Raw genomic sequence first — 27,692 nt, 5'->3', positions numbered from 1 at the left:
TCAGCTGGCGAGCACTCCCCGCTCCACGGAAGGGGAGACCAGCTGCCGGGGCCGCTGCAGGGGCAGCCGGTCCGGGATGGTCCGAGCTCGAACAAGCCGCCGGTTCCAGGGCAGTCTCTGACGCCGGCACGGAGGACACAGCCTCCGACAACAGCAGGACTGCTGGGGCAGCCTGTGCAGGCAGCGGGGGTGAAGCCGGAACCGGGGAGGGAATCCCGCTGGATGTAGGAGTGGCCGCGGGCTGTTCCGAGGGTCCCGCAGGTTCGGCGCCGTCTCCAGCACTATCCTGAACAGGGACCGTCTCGGCTTGAGGTGACGGGAAGGCCAATGGAAGCAGCAGGGGGGCCGAAGGGGCTGGAGAGAACAACTCCTCCGCTGAGCTGGAAGCTGGAGACGCGTCGTCGTCGCTTAGGAACTCAGCAGCCACAGGAAGTGCCGCTTCTGCATTCTCAGACGCAGGCGCTGGCAGGGGCGGGGAGGCCTCAGGGACCGGTGCCGCCCCCATCTCTGGGTGGGGCGGAGTCCAAGAGGCCGGCTGTGGCAGCACTGTCCACTCCCATCTTCCCGGAGAGAGAGAAGGGGGGGGAGAAGAAGGTTTCGTCTGCACAGGCTCCGGAGAAAGAGTAAAAAAACTTCTTCGCGCGGCGAAGTTTCGCCCCCCCCCCCCCCCCCCATCCCCGCCGCGGAGCAGGGGGGGCTGGGAAGCCCCCACTCATCCTCCACTGGGTCTTCTCCCATTGGGGACGGTGGAAACGGGGCCTGCCCATAGCAGTTAGAAATCCATTGAAAAATAGCTGCTCTGCATTTCAAAACTGGGAAGAGCTTTATAAATGCTGGGTAGTTAGAAGGCAAAACACGTCCCTGGCCCCAGACTAACTGGAAAATGGAATTCATGCACTCCCAGAGGAAAACATCCAAAGCGTATAGGACATCAGTAAAGAACCCAAAAAGCTTTGCCATCGAAAAAACTCATAGAGATCTGTTGCTGACAGAAAAAATCCATCTTCTCTACACCATTCTTGCCAGAGGGCAATAAGTTTCTCCTCTGAAGGGGAGAACTGAACCTCTTCCTGCAAGGCATGTGTCTGCTATACAAGCAGCCACAAACTACAAAGGGCTGGTTCATCAGGAAGGGAAAAGCCAACAGTACCTTTCGAAAGAGTCCAGCTTGCTCTGGCCAGCTCCACGGGTCTGCTGCTCTCTCCGGACATCTTCCTGAAGGTTTTCCAGAAGAAGGTTCTCTTTGTGGTCAGCCTTGGCTGTGAACTCTGTCCAAATCAGGATCTTCAGTTCTTCAGCTCCTGGCTTGAATGCACTTCTGTGGTCACTTCAAAGCAACCATCACATGCTACACATACAGGATTTTTCCCAGTGCAGCAATTTTGCTCCTCTGGTCTTATCAAATTAATTTTTGCTCTGACACGAGGGGTCACCAAATATTACAGCGACCTGAGGAGGTCACTGGGGTGAGAGAAGGCCGAGAATCTTGTTTCTTGATCAGAAGGCTGGATTTATTGATATATGATATATAATACATTATAACTATACTAAAAAGAATAAAGAGAGAAGTTGCAGAGGCTTGCTAAGCTAAGAATAGAAAGAAAGAATGAATAAGAAAGTTCTGTCTCCAGGGAATCTGTCCCCGAGCTTGCTTCTGTGACTGGCCCCCAACAGGAAACAGGGACGATGAGCCAATCACAGGGGCACCTGCTACATTTCACAGCAGCTGATAACAATTGTTTACATTCTTCTTCTGGGGCTCTGCTTCCCAGAAGATGGACAAATGTGAAAGAAAGGATTTCTATGAAAAAATGTCTGCGACAAGGCCCTTGTCATTTTGGTCACCTTTGAAAATGGTCACCTGTGCCATTTTCTTTGAGACTCTGTATCCTTGGAGTCCAAGGAAGTTCAGAAGGCTTACCATCCAGGCTTCTCTCATCTGAGTGGCTACTAGAAGATCATCCACGTACTGCAACAGCCTCCTTTCCTCTTGTGGAGCTTCCCGGGACTCTGGGTCTTTGCAAGCTGTTCTCCAATTGGAGTGAGGTATTTTGAAGCCTTCAGGCACATGGACTATGTGAGCTTGTGTTTGAATGCAAAAATGTTCTGGCTGGCTTCGTGGATAGGGAGGCAAAAGAAGGCATCTCTTAGGCCTAAAACAGTGAACCAGCTTAGCTCAGGTGTTAAACAAGTTAGTAAAGTATATGGATTTGCTCCTACAGGGTATAAATTCTGTGTTATCTTATTGACAGCCCTTAATCCAGTACTATCAATTATTGGGCTGATTCCTTCTTTATCTTCCTTTTGAGGGTACTACTCAACTCTCACTGGCTGTGTTCTTTCATTAAGCTTGATTACCATGGGGGGCATTTTCACTCTCCTTGGTGCAGCAGAGGCCCATACCCTTGAAAACACTTATTTACTTATTCTAATATCTCCTTACTAATGTCTTTCCTAATTTCAGTGTCTGTTAATGTTAAGCCTAACGTGTTTATATCATTTGCCTCCAGAGTAACCTTTCTCATTTGAGAATGTTTAGCGAATTGAGCAAATTGTACAAAAGCTTCCAAGGACACATAGTACGCATCTTACTTTAAAGGTTTGCAAAAGCATGCCTTCTCAGACTGGCCAGTTGTTCAGCTGTTCCCCACACTACAACATAAACATTCTCCACAGGTACTAAAGCTTTAGTTAAAACTGATTATATGGCCCTTGTGTCGACTCAAATTCTACCCTTTTGGGGAGGTCATCTTTATCCTTCCTCCTTACCTTAGGAGAAGCCTTTAACAAATCATATGTACTCATTTTGCGAACTGTAATTGCTTTGCATTTCAGCATGAAAATCTTTGCTTGACTTCATACGTTGCTATCTTATGCTGCATGCTGAACAACACGTTTGATTTGCTTTCTCTTTGCCTTGTTTCCCTTTTCAAGGGCCAAGACCAGAGGGCGGTCTGATCTCACAGTCTCTTTGTCATTCTGGGTGATTTCTTAAAACAAAAAGACATATCAGCATACAAAAACCCCATCCCATTTATCTTCCTATTTTAAAACAGTACTAACTGCAATAGTATTATAGATATTTAAGAAGTATTATAGATCTTTTTATTTTCTCAGCTGCTCCTACTGGCAGCCTTCTCCCAGTGAGCCCCTCCTAAAAGAGGCTAATTTAGGAACCTCTTTGCTCTGGTCAGTTCTCATTATCTCTTTCTCCTTGCCCTATCTCGCTTCCACTCAAACCTCTTTTCACAGACCTTCACAGTAGTTTCTCAGTCTTCCTCCTACACACACACACAGCTCCACGTGGCAGGCATTAGATGTGATTTCTAACACATGAGCCTTAAGCTCTTAGGTTCTGAATCAGCTTGATCAGAAACCTTTAATTTACACTCGGGGCATGTGCCTTGACGCTTATTAGAACAGCAATACCAGCGTTTCTCACAAACACCGCACTGCAATAATACCTGCACATCCAGCTTTTGCCCACAGATCATTCCCGTGTTCCCTGGGGAAACAGGGCAGCCAGAGCTGTCCCTGTGCTCAGGGGACAGCCACTGTCACCTCACCCAGCCTGCCAGCCTCTTGATGCACCAAAGGCTCCCCAAAATTGCCCGCAAAGGCAGGCTATTCTGCTTGTTACAGAGAACTCTCAATACCTACAGCAGGCCATTCCCAGTCCAGACTTACTACAGTACCAGCTGAAGTCTCATAAATCTCATAAGTCTCATTCATCTCTTCTATCTAAACTCTGTTTTCCAAAATATCAGTCTTTTCTAGTTCTCTTCTTGCAAAATCTAATTAAGCATTGTGTCTACTTACACTTGTTTTACTGCCTTGCATAAAGGCTGTGCTTGTCACAGCCGAAGCTCTGATATGCCCACAGACACAGACACATACACTGACCCCCTTTTTATCTCAAATTCACTACAGCCAAGGCTTGAATTGCTGTGAGGGGGAGAATTCTTGGAATTCCTTTAATTCCCTTTATCATAGTTAAGCATAAATCACCATACCATATGGTGTGGTGATTCTTCTGTGTAAAATGCTACTCTTGTTGCAAACAAAATCTTAAAATCTCCACAAACACCACTATACAATCTGAGAATCAAGTTACCACAATGCAGTGGAAGAAAATCACCACACAAAATCACTGGGAAAGGGCGTATCTCTCAAAATGCTTGCTTTTCTCAACACAACACAGCATACCATAATTCAGCATTTACTCACATCAGTTTTTCCTGGACACAATCAAAATAACAGCACACAGTCTGGAGATCAAGTACAAACATCCAGGGCAAAGGAACTCTGAGCTCATACTCACAGTTAAAATGTACCAAATCTACACAAATCACTACATTTAAACACAATAAATACCATCACTGATGTTCCTCCACTCACTTCTCCGCAGGGCACTTCTCTCCCTGCTCCCAAAGCCTGCTGCAGCCGGCACCTCAGGCCTCACTCGGCTGCTTCAAACACGGGTAGTACTCCCTCCAATATTTGTAGTTTTCCCACACACTGTAGAGCGCTGTAGATCTACTCTCTTTTATACACCGTACACTTATACACTTGCACAATTAGAAACACAGTGCACTGACCACACAATGCATTGACCATACAGAGACACAGTGTCCGGACACCACACACACACTCACAAACAAAACACACAGGGGTTCTCTAGTTCTGCTCTATCAGAACAATGAACCTCCAATACACACATACACAGGTTCACCCGACCCACCCCTAGGGTCGCTAGTGGTTCTGCCCTATCAGAACGATGAATCCCGTCTATAATTTAGCTGCTCCACCAGCTACACCCAGACATCTCTGAGTGATTTACTCCCTAGCTCTCTTTTCTCCTGGGGGCCCCTCAGTACATATCTTCCTCTGCAGCCAGCAGGTTCTTGTCTGTCCTCGCAGGGGGCAAGTCGAGACGAGCGGAGCCCCACCAGGAAAAAAATCCTAGGGCGCGTCTTGGAGGTCCGTCTATCCCCCCTGCCCCTGCGGGGACAGAGAACTCACCATAATGTTTTGTGGAGAAAAGAAGAAACCTCACAACTTTGTAAAAGTTGTAAAGCTTGGTATGTTTATTACAGCGCTGGATGTATGTGGAGAATGCTCTCCTCAAAAGGCATGCATACGTCTGAGGATTTCAGGTCTCCTTTTATCTCCCCTTCCAAATACATATGCATGCAGTTTCACAATACGTTCATATATATTCATTCTGCGTGACATTTATCACCAGTTCCTCTTTATCAAAAGAATTCATAGGTCAGGGCAGATTGACCTTGTTGTCATTTCTGGTTCTTTTTTTCTCTGTCTCCTCACTATTTCTGCCCTGCAGTTTTTCCCTTCAGCTTTGGCCTTGTAGACTTTTCACCTCTCCTAGACACTTCACCTAATTCAAAATGGATTTTTACTCAGTCTCAGGCTCCCCTGGGAACTCCGAGGGGTACAAGAACACGACCCCCACCCCCCCAAAGATCTTCACACTTTTTCCACTGCACCAGCAGCGATCCCATGTCTACGGTGCAATCATCAAAGAGGGCCTCCATGAGGTAGACCCCCACGAGAGACCACACCTCCTTGGAGAACGCCATCGCAGGGTCCGAAAAGAGCCCTGGCTCTTGGACCCACAGAAAAAATTTCTCAAAATTATCCCAGAAAACAGAAACCTTTTTCCACTCCAGGACCCCCCTCCAGAAGTCCAAAACGAGGGAATCCTCCTCGAAACTCGCAGAGGTTGCCATCACCACCAGAACAGCAGGCAAAGCACCAAAGAGTTGGGGAGAATAAAACCTCACCGGCAATCCGGACTCTGTGTCCCAGCCTAGGCTGCAGTACACCTCGGCAGTCACCAGATGTCACCAGAGGACAGGAAAGAACAGAAGCACACACTGCTCTTCTCAAGGTGAAGAAAAAGGGAAGGTTTTTTTCCGACTCCAACATTTATAGTTTTCCAAAAGCGACAGTGGATTAGAGGGTGACAGTGCCACCTCTCCAATGACACTGGAAAAAACCAACAGACCATCAACTTTCTCCTCCTCTGTAAAGGAATGCAAAACAATGAGTTATTTACAGAAAATGTGTGATAAAGTTCACTACAAGAATGTCAACATCAAAAGGCTTAGAAAAATGTTAAAAAACCAGGGTGACAGGAGATCAGGCTGCTCTTGGTGTTGAGAAAATGCTGAAACCAGCCTGACATTTTATCCTCTCCTGTCCTGGCTGATCTCCCCTCTTTCTCCTTCCACACATTGGCTTTTATCTCCCATCAGGGCCCTGGTGAAGAGCCTGGCTCTGTGTTCTCCATCCCCTCCTCGCTGGCACTGCCAGGCTGGCATGAGGAGCCTCTCAGCCTTCCCTGCTCCGGGCTGGACCAGCCCAGCTCCCTCAGCCTCTGCTCACAGCCCGAGGGCTCCAGCCCCACCTTGGAGGCCCTTCCCAGACCCTGCTCCAGCTGCCAGACATCTTTCCTGCTCTTGGGAACCCAACCCAGGCCACAGTGACCTGGATAATCCCCGTCCTTGATGTCCTGGTCACACAGCCGTGGCCCCTTGTCCCCTGTCAGGCTCTGGGGTGGATCCTGTGGAACATCCTTTGGTGGAGGCTGTGGCTCCAGGTGGGCCGGGGGCATCCCAGGGGACAGGGACCCTGCTGGGCATGGACAGCATTGGACTTGTTGGGAGAAACTGTGAGGGGGAGCTGGGACAGAGTGACCAACCCAGTGACCTGACACAGCCCTGCTGGGATGTCACACAGCCCCTCTGGGATGTCACAGCCTGCTCTGTGATGTCACAGCCCATTCTCTAATGTCACACAGCTGACCTCTGATGTCACAGTCAACTCTGTGATGTCAGATCTCTGCCCTGTAGTGTCACAGTCTGCTCTGTGATGACGTCTATGATGTCATAGCTGCTCAATAACATTACATAGTGCACTGTGATGTCATAGCCCACTCTGTGACCTAATGTTACCAGATGATAAATTGTCTCCACCAGGTGAGCTGACACCTGGAGCTTGTTCTCCAAAACCCCAGGCTTTTGGAAACCACACAATGCCCATTGTGTGAGAAGGGGAACTGGAAGTTCAGCAGCCTAAGTGTCCTGACTCAGCCAGGCCCACTGGAATACTGGGGTCCACGACCACCAGGGACCACCAAAGAGACCCCCAGGACAGAAGAACACATGTAAAAGGTGAGGGGAAATATGTTAATGATTTTGGAGAAATTATCATTATATATATGTTTAGTCCAGGACAATCAATGAATATGTGTGCAAAATACAAAATATAAACAGAAACTTTCCTGCACTCAGCATGCAGGGCTTTGTGAGGAGCTCTCCCCTGTGCATCTAGCTGAATAAAGAATGCTGCTTCTTAATGCTACATTGGTGTTAAGGAGTTTTCTATTTTACTGAATTTTTGGTAACACTCCCACTCCAAGGAAAGCTCTGTCTCCTGCTGTTCACAAACAGATGGGCTGATGGTAGATATGGGGCTCAGAGGCTGCCTGGGGCACAGTGACCATGAAATAATCAAGTTTTCAATGTTCTATGAAAGAAGGGGGGCAGCAACAAAATTTCGGCACTGGAATTAGGAAGGGCAGACGTTGGCCTGTTTAGGATGCTGATTTGGGGAGTACCAAGTCAGGTACTGATTGCTTTAAGGGAAACAGCCCTTAAAACCAAAAGGGTCCAGGAAGGATGGACACATTTCAAGAGAGTAATCTTAAGCAGGAAGGAGCAGTCTGTCCCAGTGGGTCAAAATATGAGCTAGTGAGGAAAATGACTGTCCTGGCTGCCCATGGAACTTTTGTAGGAACTCAGGGGAAAAAAGAGGGTGCGTAAATTTTGGACAGAAGGTCAAGCAACTCAGGAAGTGTTTAAGGATGTTGTTAGGTCATGCAGAAAGAAAAGTCAAGAGGTGAAAGATCAATTAGAGATTAACCTGGGCACTTCTGTGAAAAATATTGGAAAATTTTTCTATAAAGAAAATTAATAGCAAATCATGGGATAAGGAAAATCCCTCCTCTTTTTTAGGTACAGTGGAGAATATAGTAACTAAACTAAGGAACAGCCTATTCTACTTAACATCATGTTTGTCTCATTTTTCAATATTAGAACAGGTTGCCCTCAGGACAAGTGTTCTCCTGAGCTGGTAAATGGGCACAGGGAGCAGAACAGCCCCTGTAATCCAGGAGGAAGCAGCTGGTGACCTGCTGAGCCACTCAGATGCTCACAGGTGTGTGGGATCGGGTGGGATCCATCCACTCATGGAACGGTGGAGACCATTGTGACACTTTGGGGTGTCATCAAACCAAGGGGCCATTTTGACACAGCGAGACCCCATGGTCTCACAATGGTGCCAAAGGTCCATTGTAACATTGCAAGGCCTCATGGAACCATGGGGAGACCATTAGGACACTTCACAGCCTCATGGAACCCAGCGACCATTGTGACCCTGTGGGGCACCATGGAACCAAGGAGACCATTGTGACACTGAGGGAACTCATGGGATCAGTGAGACCATTGTGACACTATGAGGCCCCATGGAATGAGCAAAGCATTGTGACTCTGGGAGGCTTCATGGAACCAGTGAGACCTTTGTGACCCTGGGGGCCCCCACAGAACCAAGAGGACCATTGTGATACTGTGGGGCCTCATGAAACCAAGAGGCCTTTGTGACACTGCAGGACTGCATGGAACCAAGGGTCCATTACATTGCAGGGCCTCGTATCATCAGTGGTCCATTGTGACACTGGGGAACCAAAGGAGACCATTGTGACACTGAAGGGCTGCATGGAACCTAGGGGCCATGGTGACATTGTGGAACCTCATCAAACCAAGTGTTCATTGTGCCACTGCAGAGCTGCATGGAACCAAAGCTCCAGGGTGACATAGAGGGGCCTCCTGTCATCAATCATCCATTGTGACATTGTCGAGCCAAAGGAGACCATTGTGACACTGCAAACCCCCAGGGCCCAAAGGTCCATTATGACATTGCAGGATCATGGAACAGAGGAGTCACGTGACATTGTGGGACCTGGGGAACCACAGAGACTAGTGTGACACTGCAAGGGCTCCTGGAATCACTGGAACCATTGCGACACTATGGGACCCCATCAAACACAGGGTCCATTGTGACACTGCAGATCTTCTTGTAATCAAGGAGCCACTGTGGCCCTGGGCTCCCCATCTCAACCAAACCAAACCAAACCAAACCAAACCAAACCAAACCAAACCAAGCAGCCCTGCCATGGGCTGAGCCCCTTCCCCCCTCCTCAGGCTGCTCCCTTCCCATCAGCCCCATTCGAACCAAACCAAACCCCAACAACTACCAAACAGGAAAACAAAAGAGGCTACAAAACCCCAACCAGAACAAAGCTAGCCACAGCTATTAAAATCTTACCATCAAGTCCCCTCCTCCCAACACAACTCAAACCAAAAACCTCTAACACCTACAACGCATAAAAAATAACCCTACAACTAAAATTAAAAACAAAACCCCCCACAAACCAACCATAAAGCCAACCCTTACACAACCCAACCACAACTTCCATCACAAATTACCAGCGGGTCAGGTGTAAACCCTTTCAATACTTCAATCCTCCCTCAAGTACAGGAAAAAAACAAAATACAAACATTAAAAAAAAAAACCATAAAACTATCCAAGTCAGTAAAGAAGATGTTAAATCTCAAATAAAAAAGAATAAAAAATGTACCTTAAACCTAAAACTAAAATCCTCTTATAATCTATGAAGAAAAATCTTTTTCTTTATTGCACATAACATTATAAAAAATTAAAATACTCAAAATAAAATAAACAAAAACCTCCATATTAAAGTAAAACAACTATTAAAATAACTGTAATTCAATAAAAGTTTAAGCAGAAACAAAATAAGTAATTCAGTACCCCCACAAGAAGATCTCTATAAAGCTTATAGCAATAAAAACAATTTCACAATAAGAAAGTTCCCCAGACAACTGTTATCCATGACAAAATTAAGAACCACAAAAACAAATTTTCTTCTCTTGCAAAAAAATCTCCATTACCTTAACAAGAAAAACTTCTCTCCCAAAGTAAACTAAGAAAAGGCTGTCCTAGAAACAGTAAACTAACTAGAAATTTTAAGTTTTGTTCCTTTACATTGCCAGTTAAAAAAAAGGTGCAACGAAAAAAGTGGTTTAAAAAATTTATTTTATTCCTACTACCTTTTTTATTTTATTTACTTTAAAAAAAATTTTCTTTATACCCGTTTAAAATGTTAAGCCTGCTTTACTTTTCACCTAATCTACTCTCACAACAAAATAAATACATAAATAACTAACCAACACTAAAACCCACTACACTCATCAATACATTAAGTAATCTCAAAATTAGAAAAATCTTAAATTAACAAACCGAAACCACTACAATGTCATAATAAACCTTTTGCCAAAGTTTCTCTTCTATTCTAAAGTTGCTAGCAAAGGCTATTTTGTTGTTTTGAGCTCCTGAGAATCTCTTGTTGGTATTTCTCCAGAGAGTCAAACTCAGATTACACAAACAATTGCAAATCCTTTTAAATGTCTCCTTGTTTGAGAGAGTTGTTTGGGGGATGGGGGTCAGGGCTTGTCTGTCCTGCTTGACCCAGCCCAGGCAGGGCTTTCCCAGCCACATTCCACACTCCATTTCCCAGCTGGAGCCGCTGGTGCCTCTGAGTTGTGCTGCCCCAGCCCCAGGGACGCTCTCCTTGTCTGCCCATTCCCCCACGTTCTCTGGGCAGGGATGGCCTCAGTGGGGGCTGCTGACATCCTCAGCACCTTGGAGGCTGCTGCTGAATTGGACTGCTCCAGAGACTTGTTCAGCCTTCAGCTCTTCAGTGCAGGAATTCAGTGTCCCAGGGCTCATTAACATGCAGAACACCTTAACAACCCAAGCCTCTGGGGATAATGTGATGTAATTTCCAAATCTTTTGTGGTTAATTCAACACGTTTCATAAGTGTACTCAAAGTGAAGATATTATATTTACAAAGACAGAGAGAAATTTTTTTTTAGGTCCTATTTAGGTTTTTTTCCCCTGTTAATTCATTGACATGTGCAATCTCCAATTGACACCGAATCCAAGTATCACCTCATGCAGTTTGAATTAATATGAAAATCAAGACTCTTCATGGCTGACAATCAATCAGACTCTGTCCCTACTCCCACCCCACCATTTCCCCCATCCAAGCCCTGCCACTCAGAGCAGCCTTATGCAAATCTGAGCTCCCTCCAGCCCAGGCTGCACCTGCAGCTTTCAGCTCCTTGGCTCCAACTCCCACCTGCTTTCCTTGGAGAAGGATCTGCCCGAGACACAAATGGATGTTCATTTCTTGTCAGCCAACAAAGCCCAGGGAACGCACAGCTCATCAAATGCAAAAGTCATTCCTGTGCTGGGCTCTGCCCTGCACTTGATCCCCACAGCCTGTCCTGTTTCTTTCATCCCTCCTTTGCCAGGGACTTTGTGGGACAAGGGAGCTCTGCTCTGGCAATGGAGAGAGGTCAAAAAGCAGCCCTGCAGTGGGAACCAAAACTCATCAGGTTTGTGTCCTTTGGGGATCAGGAACTGCTGAGACTCAGAGGCACAGAAATGTATCTTTTCATGGCACACATAAAAATGCGAACATGATAAAATTTAATAACACCAAAACTCTTCCCTCTTCTCCTTGTGATATTCCAGCAACATATGACATGTCCACCATCCACAAGGGATTTCCATACAAGAAGGATTTTAGACAAAGACATCTTAGTTGTAGTTTTATGTCACTCGTGCTCCAGTCTGAAACAGGGCCCAGCATAGTGCCAGGATCATCAGAGAGCTGAGGTGTGTGCTGGAATTCAATGCCCTCACCATCCTGCGGCAGCCCTGCATTTCCCTCCTGCAGCCTGGGTCTCCAGCACAGCCATGGAGACTCTTTGGGCTCTGGACTGCTCCTGCAGCCCCCAAGGGCAGCTGAGCTCTGCCTTTGGCACAGTCAGGCCTGGCCAGCGCAGGCTATGCTCAGCAATTGCTTGTGTGTGCCTGGCCTTGCTGTCAGCCCCAGCAGCGGCTGCGTGGCCCCTTTGTGGCCCTGTGCTGGCCCAGCCCCTGTGCAGGCCCAGCCCAGGCCAGGAACAGCCCCTGTGCCGTGGTGCCCACAGCAGCCTTGGGGCTCTGTGCCCCTTGGCCTCCCTGCTGGGCAGCCTCTGCCAGCTCCTGCAGAGCCCGTGGCACCTGTGGGGCTGTACAGACAGCCCCGCCCCAGGCTCTGCCGGCCTCTGGGCCAGCAGAGAAGCAGCCAGGGCTGGCCATGGCTGGGAACAGGCCCTGAGCCCCATAGGACGATGGAGCTGGGCCACAGCCAAACTCCGCCCAGGCCAAAGCTGGGCTCAGCAGCCAGGGCTGCCAAGGGCTGGGCGCAGAGGCTGGCGCTGACAAATGTCCTGGGCCCCCTCTCTGCCCCGTCCATGCCACCAAGGGCACAGAGCAGCCTCCTCTCTGGGCCACTTGCCTGTTTACAATGTCTTTCACAGGCACGGGCACTGCCCCACAAGGCCTGGCCTGAGTCCTGGCCCTGCATGCTCAGCCAGGCTGAGATGGACACTGATGGTTTCTAGGCCAGGCTGTCTGAGCCCAGCCCAGCTCCCTGCAAGCTCTACCAGCTGCCCTGAGCTCTGGGAAGCACCAAGGACCTCTCCCCAGCCCAGCCCATCCCAGCCCAGCCGGCTCTGGCCCCACAGCTCTGCTCAGGCCAGGCTGCTCTGGGCACTGCCCCACGGCCTCAGCCCCTGGCAAGGGCACAGCAGCTGCAGCTGCCACAGGACTCATCCCCAGCCGTGGGGGAAGTTGCTTGGCCAAGGCCAAAGGAGGCTCCCTGGCTGCCCTGCTCTCCTCTGCCTGAGGTGCTGAGAGCTCTGCAGCCCCTGCTGCCACCCCATCTGCCCAGGGCAGCACAAGACCCCTGCCCTTGGCGCCCTCAAGAGCGGCTCCTGCTCCAGGCCCAGGGCCCATACCAAAGCTGGGGCAGCCACAGAGCTGTGCCCATTTCTGTTCATTGCTGCTCTAATGGGGATGGATCCTCAGCCACTTGGAGGTTGCTGATGAATTTTATTCCTCCAGAGGCCTCTTCTTTCTTGAGCTCTTCAGTTCAGGAATTCACTGAAAAAGGCTCATAAACATTTGTTCAAAACACTTGAACAAGACAAGCCCTTGGGAATCACTCCAACTTTTAATTCTTCTGTGGTTAATTAGACAAATTTCAGAAGTGAATTCAAAGTGAATATACTATATTGAAAACAATGAAGACAGTATTGTTTGGTCCAGTTAAGTTTTTTTCTCCTCATTATAGATGGACATCTGCAATATCCAATTTATATTGATCCCCAACACTTTCTCATGCAGTCTGATTAGATAATAAAAATCAAGACCTTTATTGGCTGACAATCAATCACACTTTGTCCCTACCCCTCCCCACCATTTCCCTCATCCAACCCTGGCACTCAGAGTAGCTGAGGAATGGAGTCACACCCAGGGGTGTCCCCAGGGCTCAAGTTTGGGGCCAGGTCAGTTCAATCTCTTTATTTCTGATCTGGATGAGGCCATTGAGGGCACCCTCAGTCAGTTCCCAGGTGAGCCCAAGCTGGGTGGAAGTGTGTCTGTGCTGGAGGGGCAGGAAGATCTGTAGAGGGATCTGGACAGGCTGGAGCCATCCATGGGCCCAGGACAATGGGATGAGGTTCACCAAGGCCAAGGGCTGGGACCTGCCCTAGGCTCACAACCACGCCAAATCCCTAGCTGTGCCCTGCCCCTGATCCCCACGGCCTGTCCTATTTCCTTCATCCCTGCATTGCCAGGCACTTTGTGGGACAAGGGAGCTCTGCTCTGGGCATGGAGGGAGGTGCAGGTGCCACCACTGGAGGGGGAACCACAACTCATCAGGTTTGTGTCCTTTGAGGGTCAGAAACTGATGAGACTCAGAGGCACAGAAAGTTTCTCTTCATGGCCAACGGACCAGAGTTGAACAGGAAACAATTTAATAACAATCATGATCTTCCCTGAGCTATGTGAAACATCCCAGCAGTGTCTGATGAGTGCACCATCCACAGGTGATTTCCATACTAAAATTAATTTATTCATTCATGGTTCTGTGATAGATATAAACACAATTAAGTTCTTATATCAGGATGCTCATCCTGGAGTGCAAAACAGCTCCAACAATTCCTGAGTTGCAAAGTTGTCAGTGGTGGATGGAGATGGGAGGTCAGGCTGCTTTTGGTGTTGAGGAAATGCTGAAACCAGCCTGACTCATTTCATCTCCTCCTCTCCTGGCTGATCTCCCCTCTTTCCCCTTCCACCCATTGGCTTTTGTCTCCCCCCAGCCCCCTGTGAAGAGCCTGGCTCTGTGTTCTCCATCCCCTCCTCGCTGGCACTGCCAGGCTGGGATGAGGAGCCCCTCAGCCTTCCCTGCTCCGGGCTGGACCAGCCCAGCTCCCTCAGCCTCTGCTCACAGCCCGAGGGCTCCAGCCCAACCTTGGAGGCCCTTTCCAGACCCTGCTCCAGCTGCCAGACATCTTTCCTGCCCTGGGGAACCCAACCCAGCCACAATGACCTGGATAATCCTCGTCCTTGATGTCCTGGTCACACAGCCGTGGCCCCTTGTCCCCTGTCAGGCTCTGGGGTGGATCCTGTGGAACATCCTTTGGTGGAGGCTCCAGGTGGGCCGGGGGGATCCCGGGGGACAGGGACCCTGCTGGGCATGAACAGCATTGGACTTGTTGGAAGAAAATGTGAGGGGGAGCTGGGGCAGAGTGACCAACCCAGTGACCTGACACAGCCCTGCTGGGATGTCACACAGCCCCTCTGGGATGTTACAGCCTATTCTGTGATGTCACAGCCCATTTTCTAATGTCACAGGTCTGGTCTCTGATGTCACAGCCATCTCTGTGATGTAATAGTCTGATCTGTGATGTCAGACCTCTTTCCTGTGATGTCACAGCTGGATCTGTGATGTCACATATGCAATAGACGGTGCAATTACTGATCAATGACCCCACATAACCCACTCTGTGATGTCACAGCCCACTCTGTGACCTCATGTTACCAGATGATAAATTGTCTCCACCAGCTGTGCTGACACCTGGAGCTTGTTCTCCACAACCCCAGGCCTATGGAAACCACACAATGCCCATTGTGTGAGAAGGGGAACTGGAAGTTCAGCAGCCTTAGTGTCCTGCCAGCTCAGCCAGGCCCACTGGAACATTGGGGACCACCAGGGACCAGCAGAGAGACCCCCAGGAGAGAAGAACACATGGGTTATGGGGAGGGGAAATATGTTAATGATTTTAGGGAAATGATTATCACATGTGTGAAAAATAATAGAAAATCACCATGTTTGCAGATGACACCAAGCTGGGTGTGACTGTGGATCTGATGGAGGTAGGAGGGCTCTGCACAGGGCCCTGGAAAGGCTGGATCCAGGGCCAGAATCCAGCAAGGTGAGGTTTAACAAGTCCAAATGCTGGGTCCTGCACTTTGGCCACAACAACCCCTGCAGCACTACAGGCTGGGGACAGAGTGGCTGGAGAGCAGCCAGGCCGAAAGGGACCTGCAGGGACTGATGGACAGCAGGCTGGACATGAGCCAGCAGTGTGCCCAGGTGTCCAAGAAGGCCAATGGCTCCTGGCCTGGATCAGGAATGGTGTGGCCAGCAGGAGCAGGGCAGGGATTCTTCCCCTGTGCTCAGCACTGCTTGGGCAGCACCTTGAGTGCTGTGTCCAGTTCTGGGGCTCCCAATTAAGGAAGGACATGGAGGGGCTGGAGCGTGTCCAGAGAAGGGCAACAAGGCTGGGGAGGGGTCTGGGACACAAGAGCTTTGAGGAGTGGCTGAGGGAGCGGGGGTTCTTTATCCTGGAGGAGCCCCAGGGGAGACAAGGCAGTGTCAGGGCACAGGTCGGACTTGATGATCTCCATGGCCTGTTCCACCCTTGCTGATTCTGGGATTCTCTGAAACCACCCTTGGAGCAGTTGCAGGAGCAGCCCTGGGCCGCCTCTTCAGGAGCTCCAGCAGCCCAGGTCCCTCAGCTTCTCCTGCCAGCCCCAAAGCCCATCCTGTCAGTCCTGCAGAGCCTCTGCAGCTCCTCCTCACTCCTCACAGAACAGGGAGCCCCAGAGCCAGACACAGCAGATGTGCCCCCCTGGCGTGGGGTGCCTCTGGCAAGGGAGCAGCAGGAGGCACTGCAGGAGCCTGCAGACAATTCCTGCAGCACTTGTAGGATGATCCTGCTCCCCAAGGGACGTTCCCATGTATAGTATAGGTGGCTTTTGAGTCCTAGTAAAATATCTGTATTGTACCTGAATATCTGTATATAGGCCTCACCCCAGTAAGTCCCGGTTGTTCTTGATGGGCTGCAGCTGCGATGTCCTTCATTGGGCTGCAGCTGTGGCTAGTGAAGATAACTGGGATAAAAGGGGGTGAGCTGGCCAATCAGGGAGAGCCTTGAAGAGGCCCTGGCTAAGAAAGAAAAGCATGCAGAAGAAGGGGTTTGTGCTGTGGAGGTCTTTAGCTGTAAGCAAACACCGAGGAGAGGAGGTATGGGACTTTAGAAATATGATAACAGTAGTATGGGACTCTAGAAATATAATAACAACAGTCAAGAACTGCCATGGGGAGTGGGGCCAGACAGGAAAGGGCAAACAGGGATGGGCTGTTGGAAGGGGCGGGAACAGGGCTGAGCAGTAAGAAGACATTTGGATCAGGAAGAGGAAAGAAAGCAAAGTTGAAGCCAAGGAAATGCTCAGGACAGTTTGGGGGTGGCTGCCAGGCAGCCCTGGCTCTGAGCAACAGCATCTGCAGTGGGACAGGAAACTCCCAGCTGATGGGAACAAACTTTCTGGCTGACTGCAGAGGCCAGGACAAAGCTGAGTGGTTTCCCTGGTGTCCCCAAACCCTTGCTGGCCCCAGGGGCTGATGGCATTTGTGCTCCCTCAGGTTCATGTCCCCACAGTAACAGCATGAGGGTGCTCCTGCCTGCTGTGTAGAATGCAAACAGGGGCTACTGAGCCAGTGCTGCCATGTCTGTGCCTGCAAGGATGGGGCACCTGTGTGAGCTGGGGGAGAGGCCAGGGCTGCAGAGGGGGGATGCTGTTGGCAGCTCCATGAGGACACGCTGGGATGCTGCCCTGGGCTGTTCAGCGCACTGGGGATGGATCAGCCCCTGCTCTGCTGCTCCTTTCCATCTCCCTCAGGGCCCTTGCAGAGCACCAGCTGCTGCTGCCCTCCAGCTGCCATGGCAACCCTCAGGACAAAGCGGTGCCTGGGCTGTTCCAGGTACAATTAGAGTGACACTCATTGGTGCCACTAGGTGCCATGGCAATGGCCACAGGGACCCGTTCCTTCGTTTGGTGCCATGGCAACCAATGCCCGGAGCTGTTGTGATGGTTGGTGGCCATGGAAAGCTGCCCTGGGCCCTTGCTCAGGGCTGGTGTCAGTGCCCAGAGCCAGAGGGGATCCCTTGCTGAGGGCTGTGCCATGGCCACCTGCCCTGTGCCATGCTGGCCGCTCCGACACCAGGAACCAGCAGCCAACGGCACTGCCAGGGCCAAAGGCCAGGTCAGCCAGACAGAAAGGGGCGGGGCTGGGCACTGTTTCCATGGCAACCTGCACTGGGGGGGACACCTGGGTCACCTGGCCTGGCAGTTGCCATGGAAACCCCTGGCAGGGACTGAGGGCACAGCCCCTGGCACTGAGACACTGCTGGGCCGGGTGCTGAGCACAGGGCTGAGCACGCAGAGATGGTTTTGTTCTTGCTGAGCTGCTGCACAGCCAAGGCCTGTCCTGCCCCTCGTCAGCCACGCTGGGGAGGGGCTGGGGCTGCGGGGGAGCTGGGCAGGGGACACAGCCAGGACAGGGGAACCCAACTCACCCCGGGCATACCCCAGACCAGAGCACATCATGCTCAGTGTGTGAAGGGGGGAATTTTGGAGGGAGGGCTTTTGCCTTCCCAGGTAACACTCAGGCAAGAGGGGGCCCTGTTTCACCAGTGAGCAGCTGTGACTACCAAAGACACAGACACCAACTTAAGGAATTGTCATTTATATCATTGACAGCTGCCAAAGATTACAAAAGGATAAGCTCAACAAAGCACATCACTATTAGCAAAGAATTACAAAAGAAGCTCAGCAATCCATCCAGTCATGACTACCAAAGGTTGCCTGCAGTGATTAAAGAAAGATCCATCAGCAGTTCCCCTCAGGCCTTACCATCACCCAGACCCACACATCAGCTGGGGAAGCCAAGGACTGCAGAGCCACTCCCAGACACTGGGAATTCCTGCAGGTGCCTCCACCTTTGCAGGCAAGGAGGCTCCAACCCCACTGGGAGAGGACACAGCTTTTCCACTGTTAAACAAACAAGTTGACATCACTGCGACTTGTGGCAATATCTGGTTTCATTCTCCTCATTGGTTCCTCCCAAAGCCTGGCCAGGGCTCAAGGAGGAACCAAGGGAGTTGACTTTGATCCCTCAGCCCCAAACAAGGGGCCAGGTCTGGTTTCTCAACACAGAAAGATGAATCCTTGTTTTATCAAAGAATGCATACACTGATCATGTTGTTAATAACGCTTCCTTAAGGATTGGATACAAATATAACACTTGGTTGGAAGGTTCCTCTAGAGGTGAACTTTGCCTCAGGGCCTGTTCAGGCCGTGATCACTACCTGCTCAGGCCTTGGTACTTTGATCAGTCCTGAGACCTACAATGAACTACAACCTTCCTAACAATTCTTTCAATAACACAGTTTAGATTGAGATCAGTAATTGTGCTACCCTGTCATGGGGTTGAATAACCCAATCTTGTTCATTATTGTTTAACTGTAATTTCTCCTGGATATTCTGCATCAATTCCTCCTGCCATGACAGGAACACTTTGCAAGGCAAGCTCCAAGTGAGCAGTTACCAAAGCAAAGTGCCCTGGAGGAATCTGAATTTCTGTTTCAGTATTGACAGCTCTCATTTGCTTTGAATTTCTCCTAATGAATTCCAATGCATGAAGGCCCAGCCCTTCAGCTTCTGGGCTGGCCCTGCCAGGGGCCATCACAGCCAGAACAATTTCCCAGGCAGCCCAAGTCTCACTGCCCATGGTTGGATTTGCAAATTGGGGGCAGCCGTGCACAGCCAGGGGGTTTCCATTTCCCCAGTGGGCCATTGTAAGGGCATGGAGCACATCTGGGAGATGGGTTCTCCATGGGCAAAGGTTCCCATCTCCTCATTTTTCCAACTGCTCTTTTAACAACCCCTTCACCCTTTCAAACAATCCTGCAGCTTGTGCATAGTCTGGCACATGAAAAACCCTGCAGGCAAAATCACTGTATTTTTCACAGGAACAGACAAAGCATTCTGCATCAAGGTATCAGCACACCCTGTAAAAATAGCCAATTTCCTCCCTTCCTCCCTTTTTCCGTTGTATACAACCTCACAAAGTTGACCACTGACATTAGGGTCTTGGCCAATCCTGTTCTGTAGGGTATTTAGTGTTACATCCCTGAGCAACCAAGGATACCAAATTAGTTTTGTCAGCACTATTTCACATTATTATTATTTTATATGTACATATTGATATGAAAATATAGATATAGACAGATATAGCCATATCTACATAAATCGAAAAATAGAAATATGAAGGTCTTATTATTCTAGAAATATATATATAGTTATTTATTATATTGATATTTGACTTGCACAAGTGCATCTGAGCTCAAGATTAAAACCTTCTGTTGCTCAATGTGGGAGCATTCCAACAATAATTGTTCCTTCTGAAGGTGCTGTTTCCTATGTACTCTTAACAAATTCATCTTTGTCTGCCCAAACCCACAAGGTCTTTTCCTTTTCCATGAGCAATTTTTGAATGCATTTGAAGACATCCAGGGCTGCAGCTTCTTTTACCCAACTGCCCCACTGCTCACACAGGGCCCCGACCTCAGGCCACTCCAGAGCCAGGGAACTCCAGGGAAGGGCTTCCTAGCTGGGAATTTCTGATGGGACTGATTCCTCACATTTACACGGAACAAGTGACATTTTGTTGGGGTCTGGCCAGACTGTGCCAGTTTTGTTTTACCAGTGGGCAAAGTCAGCACCAAAGACACAGACTCCAACTGAAGGAATCAGTGTCATTTCCTGCGGTTCAGAGCAGCAAAGAATCACAAAAGGAGCAGCTCAGCAATGCACCCAACCATCCCCACCAAAGATTGCAGCAGTGATTAAGAAAGATCCAGCAGCATTTACTCTCAGCCTTTACCATCCCCCAGACCCACACAGCAGCTGGGGAAGCTGTCACAGCCAAGGGCTGCAGAGCCACTCCTGGGCACTGGGAATTCCTGCAGGTACCTCCAGCCACAGGTGAGGCTCCAACCCCGTTTGGAGAGGGCCCAGCTCTGACAGTGCTGAATGAACAAACTGACAGCACTGCTAGTGTGGCAACATCTGCTTTCATCCTCCTCTTGGCCCTCCCAAAGCCTGGCCGGGGCTCAAGGAGGAACTAAGAGAGGTGACTTGGACCACACAGCCCCAAACAAGGCCAGATGTCAGATTTCATGGCCTTGTCTGGCTTCTAAATACACAAAGGTCAATACATGTTTCACTAATGAGTGGCTACATCTATCACAGTGCTAATGACCATGCATATTTCATCAGGGAGCAGATACAAAGATAACCTTTGCTTGGAAGGTTCATCCAGAGGCCACCTTTGGCTCAGGGCCTGCTGTCCAGGCCTCACTCAGGGCTGGTGTCCAGGCCTTGGCACTTCAGGGACGTGGTTTAGTGCTGGGCTTGGCACTGCTGGGTGAGCGGCTGCACTGGGTGAGCTCAGAGGGCTTTTCCAACAGAAAGGATTGTGTGATTCCATGATTCTATCCACAGCATCCAGCTGGGGCTATTTTAGCAGCATTACTTGGCTCCAAAAGTTCCCTCTTGCCCAGCTCCTGTGGCCTGAGGCTTCAGCTCCTTCAGCTCCTGGTGCTGAACGAGACGACTCGGAGAGAAGAACACAGTGCATGCAATTCCTTCTGGGACACAGAGAGGGGAGCCTGTGCAAACAGGAGCATTGTTTGCTGTGGCCTCCTCTCTGCCCTTCACGCCTTTCAGCGCTTTGAACCAGCCAAGAGCTTTCTCCAAGAGTGCAATGGAGCAGCTGTTCCTGCTCCCAGGCCTGGCTCTCTCCAGTCTCTGCCCTTGCCTGGTTCTGTCCCTCTTGCTGTGCCCTCTGTTCCCCCAGGGCTCGCTGGCTGCTGCCCAAGACTGTGACACTGGCACAGATCCAGTGCTCCAGAGCCTCCTTTCTGTGCCCTTGGAGCTGCCTGGGCACAGCAGCCTTTTCCATCTAGAAGCTCCCCATGGACAGGGAGTGCCCAGCTCCGTTCCTTGCACAGCCTCCAGGAGCCCAGGGCTGCCATCTCCAGTCCCTGCTGGCACTGGGGGCTCCCAGGTGCCTCAGGCTGCTGTGACACCACTGCACACGGGAGGGAAGAGGGGCAGGGGCTGTGCTCAAAGTCAGCTCCATCTGCTGCTGCTGCTGCTGCTGCTGTGGGGTCATTTGTGCAGCCCTGGCCCAGAGTCAGGGATCAGGTCCTGCCAGTCTCTTCCAGCCCTGGCTGCTCAGAGTTTGGGCCTTGGACCCTCAGGTGGCCAAAGGCAGCTGCTGCTGGTCCCTCTGTGTGCCCGTGTTCAGCAGTGCTGCTCCATCAGTCTGTGCCCAGCAACGGGGAAAAGCCTCTGCCCTGCAGGGCCAGGAGCTGCCAGGCTCTGCCTGAGCAGCTCAGCCAGCAGGAAGGGAGCTGCTCCACACGGGAACCAGAAGCAAAGGACATTCCTTCTTGAGGACATGTTTTCTATTTAAAGGATAAAAAAAAAAAAAAGGAAAAAAAAAAGGTAAATTGTAAAAGATAAGAATAAAATAATAAAATCCAAGTGTTAGTGAAAAAACATAAGATAATGTTAGTGAAAAAAACAAAACATAAAGGCAAAGTTACATTCTTTGCATTAAGAGGTAAATGATCTTTTCAAAAAGAGAACTTGCTTATTTGCATTGTAAATGTGCTGATGGCATGGATCCATCTTTGTGACCTCAAAAGCCTCTTAAAAGATTTTGGGCTTTGTTTCCAACATTGGTATTTGAAATTGTGCTCGAAGCAAGAGGAAATTGCTTAGGGCCCTTCCAGCTCCAAGTAGGACTGGGAATGGAAACTCTGTCAAAGCCCAAATCCTTTAGAAGATGACCTTTCTTCTCATCCTGTGAATGAGCTGCACATTCCCATTGAAACTTACAGGGATTTCTTAGAGTCACAAAGTCCCACTTACAGCTTTTTGCTCTGGTTTGGAAGTGCAGAAGGGCAATTCTCCATCCACCAGCTCCAGACTGCACTGCCTCAGGAGCACGGCCCACTCGCCAGCTTTGGTCCACTCGTGGCACTGCTAGAGGAGGAAGAAAGTGCAATTGCACAATTCCAGCCAATCAAGAAGGAAGAATGGGACAGACAAAACACCCTGTGCAGATCCAGGCGTTCAGCTGGGACTGTGGAGAGTTTGGGTCCTTGCCAGTTGGATGTGTGTCCCCAGCTGCAATCTCTGGGCCTGCAGCAGAGTCTCACTCACCTGCCAAAGCAGAAAGCTCAGGCGCTGTGCTCGCAACAGGCTCGTCTGATGCAGAGGTGTCAGAGCAATGTGAGGGCAGAGCCAGCCCAGCTGGGCCCAGGGCTGAGCCCAGCAGAGCCCTGGCAGAGCCCAGAGCAGCCTCAGCACCCGCAGAGCCCAGCTGCAAGGAGAGAAAGCAGAAACCGCCCGTCAGCTGAGGGCTCCTGTGCCCTTGTGCCAAGGCCTGCGGTGCACAGGCCATGCTGGCTCTGCCCAGAGCTGCCCATCCCTGCTGCCTTTGGGAGCAGAGCAGGAGGGCAGGACGTGTGCCCAGCTTGCAGCCAGCCATGGCACATCCAGCCCTCAGCAGCTGTCCAGAGCAGGATGCTCCTGTGCTCGCTGCCAGCTCCCAAAAGCTCTGATCCCACCCTGCCAAGCACACAGGGACCCACCTCACGCCACCCACGGCTGGAAGAAAAGCTGCTCCCAAACCATGGCCTCTGCATCCTCCAAGGGCACGGCCCATCCATGCCACAGCTGCTCCCCAGCACTTCCCCATCCACACTGGACCACCTAGAACTTTCCACCTAGCTTCCTCTGGAAAAGAAACAACACATTGTTGAAAAGAGATTAGATGCAAAAAGGGAAAACAAGAAAAACAGTAAAAACTCTTATCTCTGTCAGGGCCTTGAGGAAGGCCCAACTCCTACATGGTAGGGAAAAACCCAGCCATGGGTGAGGGAAGCCCACACTTTCTCTCTTCCCCCCTGCACTGCCCCCCAAAATCATGGTGACCCCAAAGCAAACAAGGGCAGTGGAGCAGCCCAAGCCCTTCCTTGCCTGCACAGCAAAGCAGCTGTGGAGGTACTGGAGCCCCACTTCTGCTCCCACCATGGGGTTGGTTTGTGTCGGGCTGGCTGCCCCAGCCCCAGCCCCAGCCCGGGGAACGGTGGGTGCTGGGGGCTGTTGGCAGGGCCAGGAGCCCACTCCCATTTCGTACCCACCCCAGCCCATCCCCCAGCCCTGCCAAAAGCAGCTGGGCAGTGACTGAAGAATGAGCTTCATCTGCCCCAGCAAAGGGGGAGCCTTTGGTTGCAAGCCAGGCTGTGCAATGCCCAAATCTCAGAGTATTCCCCTGCATGTGGACTCATCTGCAAATTCACTGTGGAGCCTGGCTTTGAAGAAGGTGCCAGAATCAAAGTCCATCATCTTCAGCTGGCCAGGCTGAGGAAGGGCTTGTCATCCTTGGTGTCATCCTCACTCTTTCCAGCAGCAGAGTATCCCCACCCGGTACAGCTTCTCCAGGGGCTCTTTCTCCTTCCCTGGGGAGAAGACCAGGCCCTCAGGGCTCAGCCCAGGGCCCCAGCTGTCAGGGAATCAGGACCAGCAAAACCAACTGGGATGGTGGCCACCAGTGCTGGGCAGAGCAGCTCAGCTCCAGCACAAGGGCTGCGTGTTCCCATCCCATGAGCCCGGTGCAGTGACACAGGCAGCACAAAAAGGGCTGGGTTCCTTTGCTTCTGATTGCCAAGGCATGTGTGGAGCTGGAACTTACCAGGGCCCTGGATCAAAGTGTGCCTGTGGCTCTCTCCCTTCTTCTAGGGCAGATTAATATCCTGCATCCAAGGATGACAGAACAGCTCTTCTAATGAGGGCCTTTCCAAGTCCAGCATGGATAAACACCGCTTGATCAGATCTTGGCACTCTGGGCAGAGAAACCAAAAACCACCGGTTAGTTGGAGAAGGCTCCTATTGGCTTTGCCCCACCATTACCATGCCCAGGTCATGCTGGATGTGCTCAGAGCTGGGCCTAAACTCTCCCATCAATTCCCTGGTTTGGAGGAGAGCAGGACATGTGCCACCTCCTCAGCAGCTGCCAGTGCAGGATGCCCACAAGCCCGCTGCTGGCACCCAGCACTGGGATTCCCCCTGTGCCCAGAGAAGAGGATCCACCTTGAGAGAGCCTTTGTGGCAGCGAGAGCTGATGGTCCCAGCTGATGTTCTGGCCCCTCCTGAAAGGGTGCTCCCCGCAGACCATCTGGTGCAGCAGGATGCCCAGGGACCAGATGGTAGCTGGCTTGCCATAGTACCGGCCAAAGTGGGTCCATTCCGGGGGGCTGTATGACCGTGTTCCTATGGAATGCAGATGAAGTTCAGCAGGGGGATGCTGCTGCTCCCAGAGCCTGGCCCCAGCATCCCTGGGCATGTGGGGGCTGCATCAGTGGCACACAGGGTGACCACTGCCCTCTCGCCAGCACCTGGACTTGTGTGCAGACTTGGGGTTGGAAAAGAAGCCACTGGTGCTGGAAGAGGGCAGTGGAAGCCCTGGCAAGGCCTGACCATAACAAGGAAGAACCCACCCAGTGCTGGGAAAAACCATGCTCTCAGCCTCCCTGCCTGCATTGCCCCAAAAAACATTATGAACCCCAACAGACCAGGTGAGTGGAGCAGTCCAAGCCCTTTCTCACCTGCACACCAAACCGGCTGGGCACAGGTTCCGGTCCCCCCTGTCTGCTACCCATGGGTGTTTATGTTGGGCTGGCTGCCCCAGCACTAGTTCTGGGCAGAGTGGGGGGGCAAAGGCTGCCAGCAGTGCTAGAAGATGGCTACCCACTCAGCCCTGAGTTTCAAAAGAAACTCAGCCGAAGACTCAGTGCCATGAAGGGCAGCAAAAGAGAGAATCCCTGCTGCCACAGCCAGCTTGGGCTGGGAGATGTTGGGTCATGAGATGCTGGGCCCAGGAGCCCTGCGTGGGCTCACCTGCAAAGTGAGTGTAGGCTGTGTCTTGCAGGTAGGTGCCACAGCCAAAGTCAATCAGTTTGGCCTGCCCGGTGTCCAGGTCAACCAGGATGTTCCCTGGTTTGATGTCGCGGTGCAGGACCCCGCAGCTGGTGCAGTGCCGCACGGCCTCCAGCACCTGGCGGAACAGCACCCGCGCCTCCTCCTCGGGCAGGAACCGCCGTGCCCGAATGAAACGATGCAGGTCCTGACACCGCTCTGGCCGCTCCAGCACCATCAAGATGTCCTTGGGGAGCTCAAGCCACTCCAGCAGCTGGACCACACCAGGGAAGCCAGTGGACACCTTGGCCAGCAGCACGATCTCCAGGGGTGCGCTGGTGCCGTCGGGCTGCGGGAGGAGCACGATGTCGTCAGTGGGGCTGATGCCGTGCCGGGGCTCGGGAAGCCCTCAGCCAGGCCGGGATGCTCTGTGCCCTGCGCTGGCCCCACGCCCGCTCTCCCTCGGGGCGTCCTGGCGGCTCCCACCGTGCCGGGCCCCGGCTCATCCCCGGCCGGCATCCCCGGCTACTGCCGCTGGCCCCGCTCACTCACCAGCTCGCCCCAGTGCAGGACGCGGTTCCGTGGCACCCTTTTGATGGCCACCTGCAAGTCAAGGAGAGCAGCGGGCTCAGCTCGCCGCCTGCCCTGCCCAGCCCCATTCTCTGCCCTCCTCCTCCTCCTCCGCCCCCTCCTCCTCGTCCGCCGCTCACCGGGGCGCCGTCCGAGAGCCGCGTGGCCGCGAAGACGCTGCCGAAGCCGCCGCGTCCCAGCAGCGAACCCAGCCTGTACTGCTCCTTCAGGCCCTGCTGCGCCTTCCCTGCGGGCGGGACGCGGCTCTCAGCGCTCGGCCCGGGGCCAGCAACGGCCCCCGAGCGCCCCTCACCCGCCCCGGGCCGGCCATGCCCAGGCGTTCGCTCCCGGGAACGCGGCACGGGAGGCTCGGGGCCGGCGGCCGCGCTGCCGAGCGGCGGAGCTCGGGCCGGGGAAGCCGCAGCGGAGGCGGCGGGAGCGGCCGCGCCGCGTGTGTTCTCCGCGGGCCCCGGGAGGAGCCGGGGCCGGGGTCGGGACTGGACCCTGCGTCGGGGCCGGGGCCGGGCTCGGGCCAGGCGGAGGCAAAGGGCGGCGATGCCGCCCTCGCACCAGGCACTGATGCCCGCCCAGCAGCGCCACCGCCAGTACGGCCAGAGCCGGGCGGAGGCGAGACCGCGGCGGGACGGCCGGGGCCGGGCACGGGGCAGCCCCGCCCGGGGCCGGGGGCGGGCCGGGGGCATGGCCCGGCCCTGCAGGGGAGAGGGAGGCCGGGCAAGGGACCCCGAGGGAAGGGTGCCCGACAGCGGGAAAGGGAGAGAAAGAGAAAGAAAGAGAGAAAGAGAAAGAAAAGGAGAAAGACTATTCAAAAGTATCTGTTTTGGTGCTGCCGCCGCTACTGCTGCCGCTGCCGCTGCTGCAACTGAAGCACCGGGGCTGTTCGTCCCCGTGTCCGTTCCCCGCTCGCCCCACGAGCCCCACGTTCGAGCCCCGCGCGCCCCGGGGACAGCCCCTCCGTCTGCCCAAACACGGGAACTTTGCATCGTTCAGCCCAGATGCAGAGCCCTGACTCCTGCGCACTGGCACAGCAATCCCCTCGCTCGCTGCTGTGCATTGTCCTTGCTGAGGGTCAAACACTGTCGGGGCACCTTCCCTTGGGGTAGGATTCCTACCTGAGTCCAGCACTGCCCTTACATCTCCAGTGCTGCTTTCCTATAAAAACCGGGGAAGCTGTGTGTGGCTCATGGTATTTTAGGGTGTCTAAAATCACTAAGTCACCTATCTTGGAGGTGCTGTGCATCTGGAATTACTGGGATGGAGAAGTAGTGCAACATGGAAAAGGGGAGCATAGAAATAAATAGAGGAAAACGTCTTGGATTGTTTCTTTCATTTTCATTTCACTTCTGGAAAGCTGTTTCAGTTTTCCAGGAATCTTCTTTCTGCTCTTCCCAAGAATCTCTCATGGAGAGCAAGGTCGAGGTTCTGTATGTTATGTTTGCCCAATTATCCCATAAAAAAAACCCCAAACAATATTTAAGGTAGCAACAATTTTAATTGAATAGTTTAGAAAATATATAAATCAGGGATAATTTGGTTCAAATAATAGCGCATAAGCAAAAACAACCGTGGGGTATGGAGGGCAGGGTTCAATGACCCTTGACACTTCACGTACAAGCTTGCCAAGTAAAAGTCACCCCTTATATGCCATGTGTCAATGCCATCTCCTCCTATTTTCGGTTCGTTACTTTTCTGCCTCCGCCTTCAT

The 27,692-nt window shown here is 51.9% G+C and overlaps 1 pseudogene; it reads right to left on the bottom strand.

The window, feature by feature from the left end:
• Nucleotides 1-27,692, bottom strand: LOC141726458 (serine/threonine-protein kinase pim-1-like; annotated as a pseudogene).

This window comes from Zonotrichia albicollis, chromosome 35, assembly GCF_047830755.1.
Source record: "Zonotrichia albicollis isolate bZonAlb1 chromosome 35, bZonAlb1.hap1, whole genome shotgun sequence".
Lineage (NCBI taxonomy): Eukaryota > Metazoa > Chordata > Aves > Passeriformes > Passerellidae > Zonotrichia > Zonotrichia albicollis.
The sequence above is the reverse complement of the archived record's forward strand: the minus strand, read 5'-3'. Positions and strand labels throughout refer to the sequence as shown.